The 13,525-nt window shown below is 37.9% G+C and overlaps 1 long non-coding RNA gene across 3 annotated transcripts in view; it reads right to left on the reverse strand.

Moving 5' to 3' along the window:
* Positions 1-788: 788 nt before the first annotated feature.
* LOC102017844 overlaps positions 789-13,525 on the reverse strand; it is a 56,032-nt gene continuing 43,295 nt past the window's right edge. For all 3 annotated transcript variants that reach the window (XR_259617.2, XR_001231639.1, XR_001231642.1), the window contains one exon: positions 789-918. This is a non-coding gene — a long non-coding RNA (uncharacterized LOC102017844). The remainder of the gene's footprint in view (positions 919-13,525) is intronic.

A 13,525-nucleotide genomic window follows, 5' to 3' on the forward strand; every position in this document is an offset into this window, starting at 1 on the left:
TGGTGAATTACATTAAAGGGAGAATTTCCAATTCTGACTAGGAAGATACACAGTTGTGAGTATAGTGGTCCCTGTTCCCAGCCAAGGGGTGGACTTTCCAAGAGTCCAAGTGGATTCCTAAAGCCATAGATAGTGCCACATCATACAATATTATGTTTCTTCCCCAATTGTGTTAGTCATCTTTCCATCTCAGGAACAAAATATCCAAGAATAACAATTTGAAGAGAAAAAGATTTACTTAACCTCATGGTTTCAAAAGTTTCTGTCCATGGTCACTTGGCTTCATTGTTTCTGGGCCTTTGATGAGACAGAATCAAAGTTGTTTACATTATGGGATGGGGGGGAAGAGGTTGGAGACAAGATATGGTGCCCAAGTTCATGTCCTTATGACCTGCTCCATTCATCTAAGGCCAACTTCTAAAGTTTCCATCACCTCTCAATCATGCCAGCAGATTATCAATCCTTCAGTGGATTATGAAATTTTAAATCCAAATTTTGAATGGATTAATGCACTGCTGAAGCTAGATCCTCATGACTCAGTCACCTCCCAAAAGCTCATCAGTTGGTAAGCTCCAATTGGTAAAAGGAATGGAAATTTTAAAAAAATCAAGCCCCCAGTACATGGTTTTGGGGTACATTTTAGACTCAAACCATAATTTCCATACTCGTAATGCAATTTAATTTATAAATTAGGTACAATAAGTGGGTGACAGCAATAACTAACAAAATAGAACAACTATAACTGTATATGGTAATAAAAGTTATGTAAATGAGGTTTCTTTCTCAGAATATTTTATTATATTAACATGACCATTCTTCTTGTGAGAATGTGAAACGATATTTGAAGGAGACACTTTAGAGATTCTTACTGGCAGATCGGAATTGCCGTCATCATGGCTCACGTGTCTTGGGACTACTCTGAAATAAAATAAGCATTGAAATATAATACTTGAAAATAAGCATTGTGATATCATGAAACTGATCTGAAAACTAGGGAAATTACTAAGAAGCAGTGGGCAGGTAGCCTATACAGAATGGATACATTGAACGCAGGAAGCAATCACATGCTGAGCTGGAAGGGCCAGGAGAACACAAAATGCTATCATGCTACTCAGAATGAGATGCAGTTTAAAACTTATGGATTGCTTATTTCTGGAATTTCTCAATTAAAATGGATTTCAGTTGAGAGAGGGTAACTGTAACCATAGGAGGCAAAACTGTCCATAAGGGGATACCCTGGTATATGTAGAACATTGCACTAAACATGAGAGAAAATGTTTCCCTAAATGGTGGCAGGAGAGATAGAGTTTTGTTATCTGAATGTTCTCTCTTTTCAGAATCACTGGAGTTTGAAGTAGAAAAAGACGGGGAAAGTAAAAGGTGTGAGTCATTGGTGTTGATAAGGACTTGGGGTAGGCGTTTGCTCTAACCTCATCTGACTTCTGCCCCTCACGAGGTAGCAAGCCAGTAACAGGAGGAGGCAGATGGGAAGGACACTTGGGAAAGGGGTTCAGGAGGAAATGGTGCAGGGAAGCAGAGCAGAGGCTCCTAATCTCCTCCAGTTGGGGACATGAAGTAGGGCAGCAGCAGAGACAGCAAGAGAGGTCCAGGCTCAAGCAGCAGGGATTGCAGAAAGAAGAACCTCTGTGCGTATTCAGAGCGCAGTCTCCAAGCTCTGTGTACACACAAAATGCAAGTACACATCAGTGCCCAAGAGATCACATGCCCATCTGCACGAAGAAGAAGAGAGGAAGGCTGGTCTACAAGGTGACAGCATCAGTTCAAGAAATTCAGGCTTGGGGCTGGGGATTTAGCTCAGCGGCAAAAGCGCCTGCCTGGCAAGTGCAAGGTCGTGAGTTCGGTTCCCGGTACCGGAGAAAAACCAAAAAAACCAAAAAAAAAAAAAAAAAAAAAAAAAAAAAAAAAAAGAAATTCAGGCTTGGCAAAGGAATCTTGCTCTGAATCTTTCACTTCAGTTATTTTTAAAACTAGAATGTTGAGTCTCTTTAGTTAACTAGATAAGTGTGGTATGAGTGATAATTTTCTAAGGATGATTCAAATTTAAGATCTTATTTGTCATAAGGTATTCCTAAAAAGTCATAGTTGAGAAAAATAATGATTATGTGACTAAAGACAGTAATTACTTTCTGAGAGGAAACATGTTCCATTCACCTGGAAAGTCTATCTCCATAGAAACCTCTTCATAGAATCCTGCTTTACTCTCTTAAGCTCATCTTTGATTGAACAAAGCAAACACAGTCTTTCTTTATCAATTCATTTGCTTTAATAAATAAACATTTAGAAATATTGGAAGACTACTATACCAAAACCTATCTGAATTCCATTCAGCTATGTCTTGGTTACTTTTCTCTCGTTGCTGGGACAAAATACCTGATGCCCAAAATTAAGGAAGGAAAAGTTTATTTTGCTTACAGTTTGTGGAGGTTTTAGTCCATATGTGGCAGGTTACAAGGCAGAGTGGCACATGGCAGAGGGCTACAGCTCATGGCGGCAGAACCCAGCAAAGCAACAAGCACACACCAGAGTGGAATGGCCTCAAGCAGCCTCTTCCTCTCCCTTACATATGCAAACTATCTACCCCAGGGCGGGTGTAGTTCTCACACCCACAATCAATCAAACTCTAAAAGCCTGCCCCATGACTGCATGAGGCTTTGGGGGGACACACACCACACAAACCATAACAAGTTGCTTTTATTTTTTTTCTTGTATAAATTTAAGGTGTACAGCATGATGTTTTGATATACGTTGTAAAGTAATTGCTACAGACAAGGAATTTGACTTATCCATCATCTTGTAAAGATGTAGGTTTTTTTTGGGAAAAAGTACCAAAAATCTACTCTCTGGGAAGATGTCCAGTGCACAGTGCTGGGTTATGGACTGTAGTCCTCAGCATTACCTTAGCCCTCTGGGTGTTTGCACGCGACCTGTGACTTTGTACCTTTGACCTCTCTCCGTTCCCTTTCCTCCACTAGCCCCTTCCTGCCCCTCTGGTAACCACTACTCTCTCCTCTGTTTCTGAGTATTTGACTTTTGTTTTGGATTTTGTGCATAAGAAAGATCAAGTAACATTTTTCTTTTGGTGCCGGCTTATTTCACTCAGCATAATGTCCTCCAAGTTCATCCATATTGGTGCAAATACCAAGATCTCCCTTTAAAAAAAAAGCCTAAAGGAATTTCAAGTTAATATTCTGTTTTTCAAATCTGAACAGCATTCTGCTCCACCTTGTTCTTTTCCATTCATGCCTCCCGGATATTTATGCTGCTTCCCTATGTTGGCTACTGTGAATAACGCTGCAATGGCCCTAGGCGTCCAGGTGTCTCAGCAAGGTGCTGATTTCATTTCCTGTGGGAACATACCCAGCAGAGACACTCATGAACCATATGTTCATTCTATTTTAATTTTTTTGAGGAACCTCCATACTGTTTTCCATAAAGGCTGCACCAATTTACATTTCCACCTGTAATGTGTGAGGGCTCTCTCCCTCCACAGACTTGCCAACGTTCGTGTCACCTGTGCTTTTGGTAATACCCTTCCTAACAAGGGTGAGGTGGTATCCTATTGTGATTTTGATCGGCAGTTCTCCAATAATCAGTGATGTTAAGTACTTTTGCATAAACCTATTGAAAATTCATAGGTCTTCATTTTTTCAAAAAAGCCCATTCAGGTCATTTTCCCCCATGCTTATTCAGGCTATTCTTTCATATTTTTGCACTTGTGTTGTATTTCATTTTATATTTTGAACCTTGCCAGATATATGTTTCAGATAGATGAGTCACACATTTTCTCTCAAGTGCCAGCCTACCTTTTCATCTTGTTGATTTTTTTTCACTTTCCCTTCTCCGTGCTTTAGCTTTTTTAGTTTAATGCGGTCCCACCTGTTTATTTTTGCCTTTGTTGCCTCTGCCAGTCATCTAATTTTAAAATGAGATTCCTCCATTTTAGAGTTTTCAAAAGCAACTCACCTCCTTCATAGGCAGATAAAAAAGAAAGCTCTGGGTGCTTTACTTGGAAAGAACATTTCTTGATTTCCAATATATTTAAGGAAAGGCGTTCTATGCATATTTTATCTTGTTGCATATACATACAGCTATTACTTGGTATCTTTGCAATCTTCACAGCTGAAGTTACAATCTGATGATCATTTGATGCACCACATAAAACTCAGTGAGAGTTGTCTCAGTGAGTTATTTAACTCACGAAAATATTCATAGGCTTTGTACTCACAAAAATATCAGTAGGCTTTGTACTTATTTCCTTAGTCGATCTTCAGTGGTAGTACAAAGCTTATACCATCAGTTTTGAGGTCTTTTAGATGGGTAGGATAAGAGCCTGGGAAGGAATCCCTCTTTTTTTATCCCAGATCTGAGCTTGCCTTGAGAACTTAATTTTTTAAAAAATCTGTGAAAAGTGAATTTCCAATTTATAACTTATTTGTGGGCCAAATCCCTCGAGGTATATTGGTCTGTCCTGGTCCAGTGCTGCCACAGCAGTTACTTCACTTTGCCACTAACACAAACCAGAAAAAAATACTCTGATTTGTTCTTCTCCACCGCAAAACAGAGGGTAACACTTTCTGACTTCAGAGCAAGGCTGCCTATTTCTTCATCTACAAGAAAAGCAGGAGAAAGAATAATGTAAATGGTGTCATGGGAAAACACACCAAACCAGCAAAACTGGACTCAGAACCCAGGCTGCAGACAGAGATGAGGGAGCACTGAAAAAAGAAAAGACTGCAGTGGGTTTGGAGGAGGAAATGTCCCCTCTACCCAGAAGAACAGGGGCCTGTCCTGAGCAGCCAGGTACTGAGGCCCAGCACTGCGGAACTGAAGGGAAAAGACTCAGTGTTCTGCAGGACCAGAGGGCTGAGTCCTCCTGGGAAGAGCAGACACCTTGGAGAGCTGACCCTGAAGGGGCCAAGGGGAGGGAGTAACAGCCAATGTTAGAGAGAGCACCCTGCCACAAGGCATGTGGACCCCCCTACATCAGAAGATAGTGAAAACATCTACAGTGTGATCAGGAATTAGACTGGATATTTAAGTGTTCAAAACTGTGAAAGACGCATCGCCACTGGTCCTCCCTCCACTTTAAACACCCTCAGCCCAGCGTCCTTGCCACTTTTCCTAACAGTTCTAGAAGCCCCTCTCCTGACTCATGGCTGCATTGATATCCTCGATATCAACTAGACTTGTTTGCCTCTCACAGTCATTCTGACTTTGGGAAGAGCCAGAAGTCACTCAGTGCCAGATCTGATGAATAAGGACACACTGTAATATTTTCACAAGGCTGCCTTTCCACTGGATGGCACTGGAAGTAGCATTCATCACACTTTTTAGTCACACCTTGTGGAGACACCCACAAAAGAACACTTTCAGAACTGCTTCAGAAAGTGGCAAGAGCCGTGGGATAAGTGTGTTCAAAGTATGTTGGGGAGAGTAGTTTGAGGGGGATTCATGACATGGATCTTTTAGTGCCATAAATTGTTTGTGAATCTGACTTACAAGGTAGGCTCACAGTGGCCGCCTGCAGACTCAGGTGTGGAAGAGTGCAGAAGGGCTGTCTGTGTGCTGGAGCGCTGAAGGATCCAGAGAGAGATGGAAGATTTGGAGCTCACTGCAGGGTGCCCAAGGTGATGGCAAAAACGAAAGCTCCTCTGAGGAAACTGAAGCAAGACTTCCTTCGTCTTTCCCTTTTTCTTCCATTCAGGCTACCAGCCTCTTGGTGCCGCTTACACCCAGGGTCTTCTGTTTTCAGTAAGTTCATTCAGCCACACCCAGAATTACAGTAATGCAATCAGTTGGGGTTTTCCTACTCAAGTTGACGCAATAGCTGTCGCAGTCAGTGTTATGAGAAATTGACAAAAACGAATAAGCAAGGCCTTCCAACACTCCTGAAAGATGTGATAAACTTGACCAGTAAAAACAATACCCTGATCAAGGATAGAACAATTTAACATTGTAAGCTTGTCATTTTTACTAACTTAGTGAACCAGCTCAATACAACCACAATAAAAATTGTAATGCTTCATTCAAGAATTTACATAGTATATGAATATGGAATAATAGCTTAGGAAACTCTGAAGAGGAACGTATATGAGGGGCAGTGGGATCTAGCTTTATTATGTATTAAAATACACTATCAAGTTTTTGCAGTTAGACTGGGGTGGAAATGCTCCATGATTAGACAAACCACTGAGACTTATTAGAAACTAGATCCAAGGATATGGCACATCTCATATAGACCCAAGTGTATGTGAAGTGTGTGTTTGCATCCTTTATTACGTACACTTTCATTTGCGAGTTGATGAACTTGGGAAAATTATTAAGGAGTTCATAAACTTTCACTAATCATTAAGGAAGTTAAAAACTTTCCTGCAAATTGTGTTGGGAAAAATTGGATTCAGTAGCATAAAGCTGTAACTGGATCTATGTTTCACGTTAGGCCAAGAGAAATCTCTACAAAATGCTGTATAGAAATATAAAAACGAAACCATGTAAATATGCAAAAACTCTGAAAGAAGGACAGAAATCTAAAATCCAAAGACAACAAACATAAAGTCTTGATAAGATAAATTCAACTTTGTGCACATCTGTTTTACTATCACAAAACAGAACAGAACAATAAACAAACTAAAATAAAAGAACATTTTTTCTATAAGAATTTAAGCCAAAATCTTTCCCTCTTTTCAAGCGAGAACATAGATCGATACTGAGACACGACCTTGTAAAATTTATAAACCTTAAGACAAATGTGCACTCCCCAGATATTAAGTCAGAAATTTCAATGTACCTACAATTTGAGAAAAATAATATTCTCCTCACACTTTGCCACAAGACTGCACATCAGATAAATCAAAGTAGCATTTACAGAGATTTAAGAAGGAAAGGTTGCGACCCAGGAGTCTAGACTAAGCAAATTCTCGTTCATTGAAAAAGGTAAAAGTAAATAGCTAAGGCTTTAGAAAACAGTTCACTTCCATGCCATTACAGAAGGAAAATAAGCCCAAAAAGCTGAATATGCATTGCATTAAATCAAAGCAAAACATCTATAAGTGTGGAAACTGCCATAAAGCTAGTAAACACTCAGATACATTTTTTAAAACTTATAACAATCATTGAAAACAGTGTTGAAACTATAGGACCTACAAGGGTTGGTCAAAAGATAGGGTGAATGTTTTTAAAAGACTTATTACAGTAAAGACACATTGCCAAGAACAGTGGGATAAGTGTGTTGGAAGCAAGAGGAAGAATTTTCATGGTGATTCATAGCCAAGCATTTACCCAATAAACTTTTAAACTTAAACATTTGCCCCACTTTGTGATCACCCCTCCTTGATCAACCATTTGCAGCAACTTCTGTCGAGGAAAAATATTACAGTGTGTCCTCATCCTCCCAGATCCGACACCTTGAGACTTCTGGCTCATCTCCTAAATTAAAATGACCACGAAAGGTAAATGTTTTGGATCCATGCAGGACTTTGAGGCAGCCACAACAGTGCAATTTAAAACACTCAGAAAAGGGGACTCCAGAGTTGCTGTAGAAAGTGGCAAGAACGATGGGATAAGCATGTTTAGAATGATGGGGAGGATTTTGAGGCCTTGTGTCTTTTGCTATAATAAATTCTTAAAATTTACAATTATCACTGTTTTTTTTTTATCATGGCTCCTAATTTTTAAAGGTGCCTGAAAGTGAAACTAGTCACCATTCCTGCACTGTTTGTGTGACACTCTCTCTCACATACGTATACTCACACTTCTATACACATTTAAAATCCGAGATTACTGTAGCCAAAGTTAAAAGCTGGGTGAAGGAAAACGGCAGGTAAATTAAAAGCTGCTTGTTTCCCAATTTTATGTAAAAAAAAAACAAACCATAAAACCTATCTCATCTTGTCAATTATAATTGCATATATATTCAAATGCATGTTTTAAGATGTAAAGAAAATCACCAGACCCTTGAAACCAAAAGATATCCATTTCTAATTATTAGAGGCACAAAAATAATACAAATAATCAATTCACAAAAGTGAGGGAAAAGGGGCTGCGGATTTAGCTCAGTGGCACAGCGCCTGCCTGGCAAGAGCAAGATAGTGAGTTGGATTCCCGGTACCGGAAGAAACAAAACAAAACAAAACAAATCAAAAGTGAGGGAAAAAAGAAGAAAAAGCAGGTGGGCAGGAAAACAAAATGTAAAATGTCAACACCACCTAAAGATTATTTCCTCACCTATAAAACATAGATTATAAATAAATGTAATTTATGCACTAATTTTTTAGGATAATAATGTAATGCTCAAAAATATTTAGCAATGTCTGACTCAAAATCAAAACTCAAACAATGTTTACTGCTTGTACAATAACGTACAATGGTAAAATTAGTTATGAAAGTATATTTAAATAATTGAAATTTGAAGAAAAACTTTATTTTGTTTTGTTTTTTTTTGTTGTTCTTCTGGTATCAGGAATTGAACTCACGACCTCGTGCTTACCAGGCAGGTGCTGTGCTGCTGAGCTAAATTCCCAGCCCCAGAAAAACTTTAAATATTCTTATAAAAAGGAAAAGATTGGTAAAATAAATAAAATAACCAAAATAATTGAAAATTATTGTCTGTGAAGAGATATATCAAACAAATACAAACCGAAAGTAAGTATAACAATGTTGAATTCAAAACAGAAAGAAAAATCTTAGTATGTTGATACATAAAAAGTAGAGTGAAAATAAAATTGTCATGAAATTGAATGCACTGAAAAGCATCCCTTTAAACAAATTAAAAGCATTTGGAAATGTAAGACTAACAAAGAATTATGGCAGGCGTAGTAGCACACACCTGTAATCTCAGAATTTGGGAGGCTGAGGCAAGAGGATCGCTGCAAGTTTGAGGCCACCCTAGACCACAGAGTGAGTTTGAGGCCAGCCTAGACTGTACCAAAGATATGTAAAGTTCTAGATAACAAATTTGTGGAAAAGTTTAATAATGTAATCCATAAGATTTAATTAGGAGATGTTAGATAATACACACACTAATTTTTTGGAAGATCATTAACAAAGCTTATATATTATGTAATACATACTTTAAAAATATTTTGTTATGACACTATTATCACAATGTAATAAAAATAAAAATATGTGACAAAACATCTCAAAAATATATTCAACTGAGAACAAAAAGCAAACCATTTAAATATTAACTAAAAAACAAATGAAAGACAAATGGCTACTATGAGCCATTTATCAATGAACAATTGGATATCCACACACAAAAGATTGAACTGGATCTCTAGCATGTACCATACACAAAGTAGTTGCAATAAATCAAGTCTCAAATGGAAGGGAGGGAGGGCTCTGGCAGAGAGAATGGACAACGGCCAGACTGAAGATACAGTAACCAAGGATTTGCCGAATAGGATGCAGTACAGGAATCCACAGATCTAAGAAATCTTAAACAGCTCAGTATATCCCAGGTAGGATTAGAAAATAAAGGAGAAGAAGAGGAAGGAGAAGAGAAATAAAAGGAAGAGAAGAGAAAAGACACAGAAATTATATAAAGGTCCTTTAGAGTGAAATTGCCAAAAGCAGATGAAGTTCAAACTTCTTCTCGGAAGGAAATTCGTGTATCTTTAACAACAAATATAAACATATTTTAAACTACTTATTTATCATAAAAATGAGAAAAATAGTGCCCAGACCAAGATTCACAAAAGAATGGATATACTAGAGATAACAAATTTAAATTATCAGAGGTGAAAACAGCTGAACTGATAGATTAATGTACCCGAAAACTCATTATTTAAGAAATAAAAACATAAAAAAGACAGTCATTCACTTTCAATGCTTACTATTTTAATTCAATAAATTTTATTCAACGAAAGTGCAGGGTTGAAAATATGTGACAGTGTCAGCTTCAGAGGAAACTAGAAAAATAAGACTAAAATGCATGTAATACAATCAAATATTTATTTTTAAGAAAATGTTAATTTCCTTGCAAAGTATAAATTATAAAACCTTACTTAAAAGAAGAGGAAAATCTGAATAGGCTAATTTCCATGCAGATTACTGAAAAGATTATTCAGAACATTTGAAATTTCTCTCCCAAACTTTTCAAGTTTAAATGGTTTTATGTAAAATTACATTATGCCTTATGTAATACAGCACATATGCATAATAATCAGTTGCATTTTAAATCTCCACTTATTTTTATGCAGTTAGATTATCTCAATATCAATGCTTGAAAAAGCACCAAAACCGTGCATCCAAAAAAAGTAAAAATAAAAATAGTATCCGAGACACTCGCACTACAAATATAGGTGCAAAATTTCTAAGTGAAATTCTAACAAATCAATTTCAATGCTAAATAAAAATGAGAACAGACCATGTTTAAGTGGAATTACTCCACGAATAACAGAATCATATTTTGCACTATAAAATATATCAATTTAATGGATATAGCTACTATTCAAAGGAAAACCTACACAATTATTGCTACGCATGTGAAAAATACATTAAAATTAAGATACATTTAAAAATAATACATTCTGTTTTTAAAGTAGTTTTGGATTTACAGAAAAATTGAGTAGGAAATACAGAGTTCCCATATACTATCTCTTCTGCTAGAATTCCTCAGTTTGTAGCATCTTGCCATGTTGTAGCACATGTGTTAAAATTGTTGAGGCAATATTGACACATTGTTATTATCATCTAGAATCCATAGTTTACATTGCAATTCACTCTTGATGCTGTAGGTTATGTGACTTTTGACACATATGACAGGTATCCATCTTTCCAGTATTTTACACAATAGTAATTCTGCCACCCTAAAATCATGCATACACCTTATTAAGGTTTATGTCTGCATGTCTGCCTAAATCCTCATGTAGTCATGGGGCCGACTTCTAGAGTTTGACTGATCCATGGTCCAATGCTGGGATTATGGGTGTGTGTACTATACCTGCACTGGGGTGAGTAGTTTGCATACAATGTAAGGGAGGGAAAGAGACTGCATGCCTCCACTCCTCCCTTTTTGCTCTTGTTGCTTTTGCTGCCCTCCACTGCCATGAGCTGTTGCCCTCTGCCATGTGCCACTCTGCCTTGGAGCCAGCTGATTATAGACTGAAACTGCCACAAACTGTGAGCTAAATAACCCTTTCCTTCCTTAATATTGGACATTAGGTATTTTTTCTCAGCAATGAGAGAAAAGTAACTGTGAAACTTTTGAAACTGTGAACTAGATAACCGCCACAAACTGAGAGCTAAATAACCCTTTCCTTCCTTAATATTGGACATTGGGTATTTTGTCTCAGCAATGAGAGAAAAGTAACCAAGACACACCTCCAGCTCTCTTTTCTGTCTGTTGACTTGGTCATGTCTGTTGTCTTTATTGTTTCCATCATTTTACTTTTTCCAGAATGTCATATAGAAGGATTCATATACTGTTTAATCTTTTCAGATTGTCTTCTTTCATTAGCAATATGAATTGCAGATGACTCCTTGTCTCTCCGTGGCTTGATAGCTCATTTCTTTTTGTTAATGAAGGATATCTATCACACAGATGTGAATGTGCCTCAGGTTACTTATCCATTCACCTACTGAAAGACATTTGGATTGCCTTCAAGTTTTGATAATCATGAATAAAGATGCTGAAATCACTTGTGTGCAGGGTTTTGTCTGCATGCAAGTTTTCAACTCATTTGTGAAAATACCAAGGAGAGTATTACTGGGTAAGAGTATGTTTAGTTTTGTAAGAAACTACAAAACTGACCTCCGAAGTGGCTACACTCTTTTTCCTTCCAGTCCCCAATGAATGTTTCTATTGTTGCACATCTTTGCCAGCATTTTTTTCAGTGTTATGAATTTTGGTCATTCTAACAGTTAGTCCTACCTGATTTTGTAATTTGCCGTTCCTTAATAATACGATGGTGACCATCTTTTCATATGTGAATTCTCCATCTCTACATCTTTTTTGTGAGGTATCTATTCAGATGTTTTTCCTGTTTTTAAGTTGGTTGTTTGTTGTTGAATTTTAAGAGTTGTTTACGAATGTTGGATACTAAATTTTATCTATATGTGTTCTTCAAAATCTTTCTGTCAGTCTGGTTTTTTTTATGCTCTTTACAGTGTCATTTGCATAACTCAGGTTTGTAAGTTCAACTTATCAATTTTGTTTTCTTTTAGGGATCTCAGCAGTCACTGGTAAACTCACAGTCAGCTAGATCTTTTCCTCTTATCTTCTCAGAGTCTTACAAGATGTATTTTTTTAATTTTAAAAGATGGGTTAAAATGAATCATAGTCTCCACCAGGTTATTCAAATAGAAACTTTAATGAAGGAATTACTCATAAGAGGCTTGGCGAGTTTAAAGAACTGTGCAGGAGATGGCAGGGCACCTGGAGTCTAGCAACTGTGGTAAGCTATTACCACCCCCAGGGCAGACAGGTGAAGGGAGAGAGATGATTGCTAGAACTTAACATTTAAGGCTGGAGCTCAACTCTACTGAAGATTTCCTGTCCAAGGAGGGAGAGAGCCAAGAAAGAGAGATCCTATCTTTCTCTCCTCATCCTCAAATGGTAAGTCAGTGACCCCAGTTGATCTACCCAATCAGAAGGCAGCTAGCAAGGGACCCTGGGGACTAGCATAGAGCAGAGCAGAGATTGGGGGGAAGGCTCACAGAGGAACGACTCCAGGCTCTGCAGGTCACAGTAAATCAGCATGTTATAACTATTACAGGCTAAGGTTCGAAGCTTAGATCCAAAATGCAGCTGCTGTGTGACTAAGTTCTGATTAGGTAGCATCTTTCAGTCTTCCTGTTTCTTTCTGTTTAACTGGAATAATAACAGTCCTGCATTAGAGATATCCTGATGAAGATGCTTAGTTTGAAAAGTATTGATGAGCATTCCAGAAACACGGGCTGCCATTGCTGTTACTGCCATGTTAGTCATCATATAGAGGGAAAGAAGTAGGAGAAGCAGGCAGAGTAGCTAAGAGTGTGAAATCATTTCTCAACCTAAGATAGAAACTCTACATCAAATTAACAGGCAAGTCCATTAATACCTGAAGCCATACCTTGATGGAGACCACTACGAAGCAGACCTGAGCAGGACTTAAATTTATCAGTTGGCTTTTCATGTTCACTTGTGAATCTGTCCAAGGCCTAGCCTCCCTACCTGGAAATGGCAGACTCATAGTAAGTGAACCTCTGTGAGTCACTAATCCCCACTAAAAGCTGTAGTGGTAGATGAAGCCAGAAAGCCTCAAAGGATCAGACACCTGAATCAGATCTCACTGGATAAAGACTATAGTCTCAGGCATCTAATTCTTCAGTGGATTAATTTAATACCTTATTTAGAGAAGTCCTTGAGTGGCTCTGCCCTTCTTGAATACTCCCCTCCCTTCTTCTGATAACCAAATAAATGTGGGTGACCCAGAGAAGGTCTTGGTCTCAGCTCTGAGAGAATCTTTAATTCTGTGAGGGGGCTTTGACCCTCCTGGAGCCCTGAAATCATTTCATTTGCCTC

The sequence above is a fragment of the Chinchilla lanigera genome, unplaced genomic scaffold, assembly GCF_000276665.1.
Source record: "Chinchilla lanigera isolate Chin_1 unplaced genomic scaffold, ChiLan1.0 scaffold00006, whole genome shotgun sequence".
In the NCBI taxonomy this organism is placed as follows: Eukaryota; Metazoa; Chordata; class Mammalia; order Rodentia; family Chinchillidae; genus Chinchilla; species Chinchilla lanigera.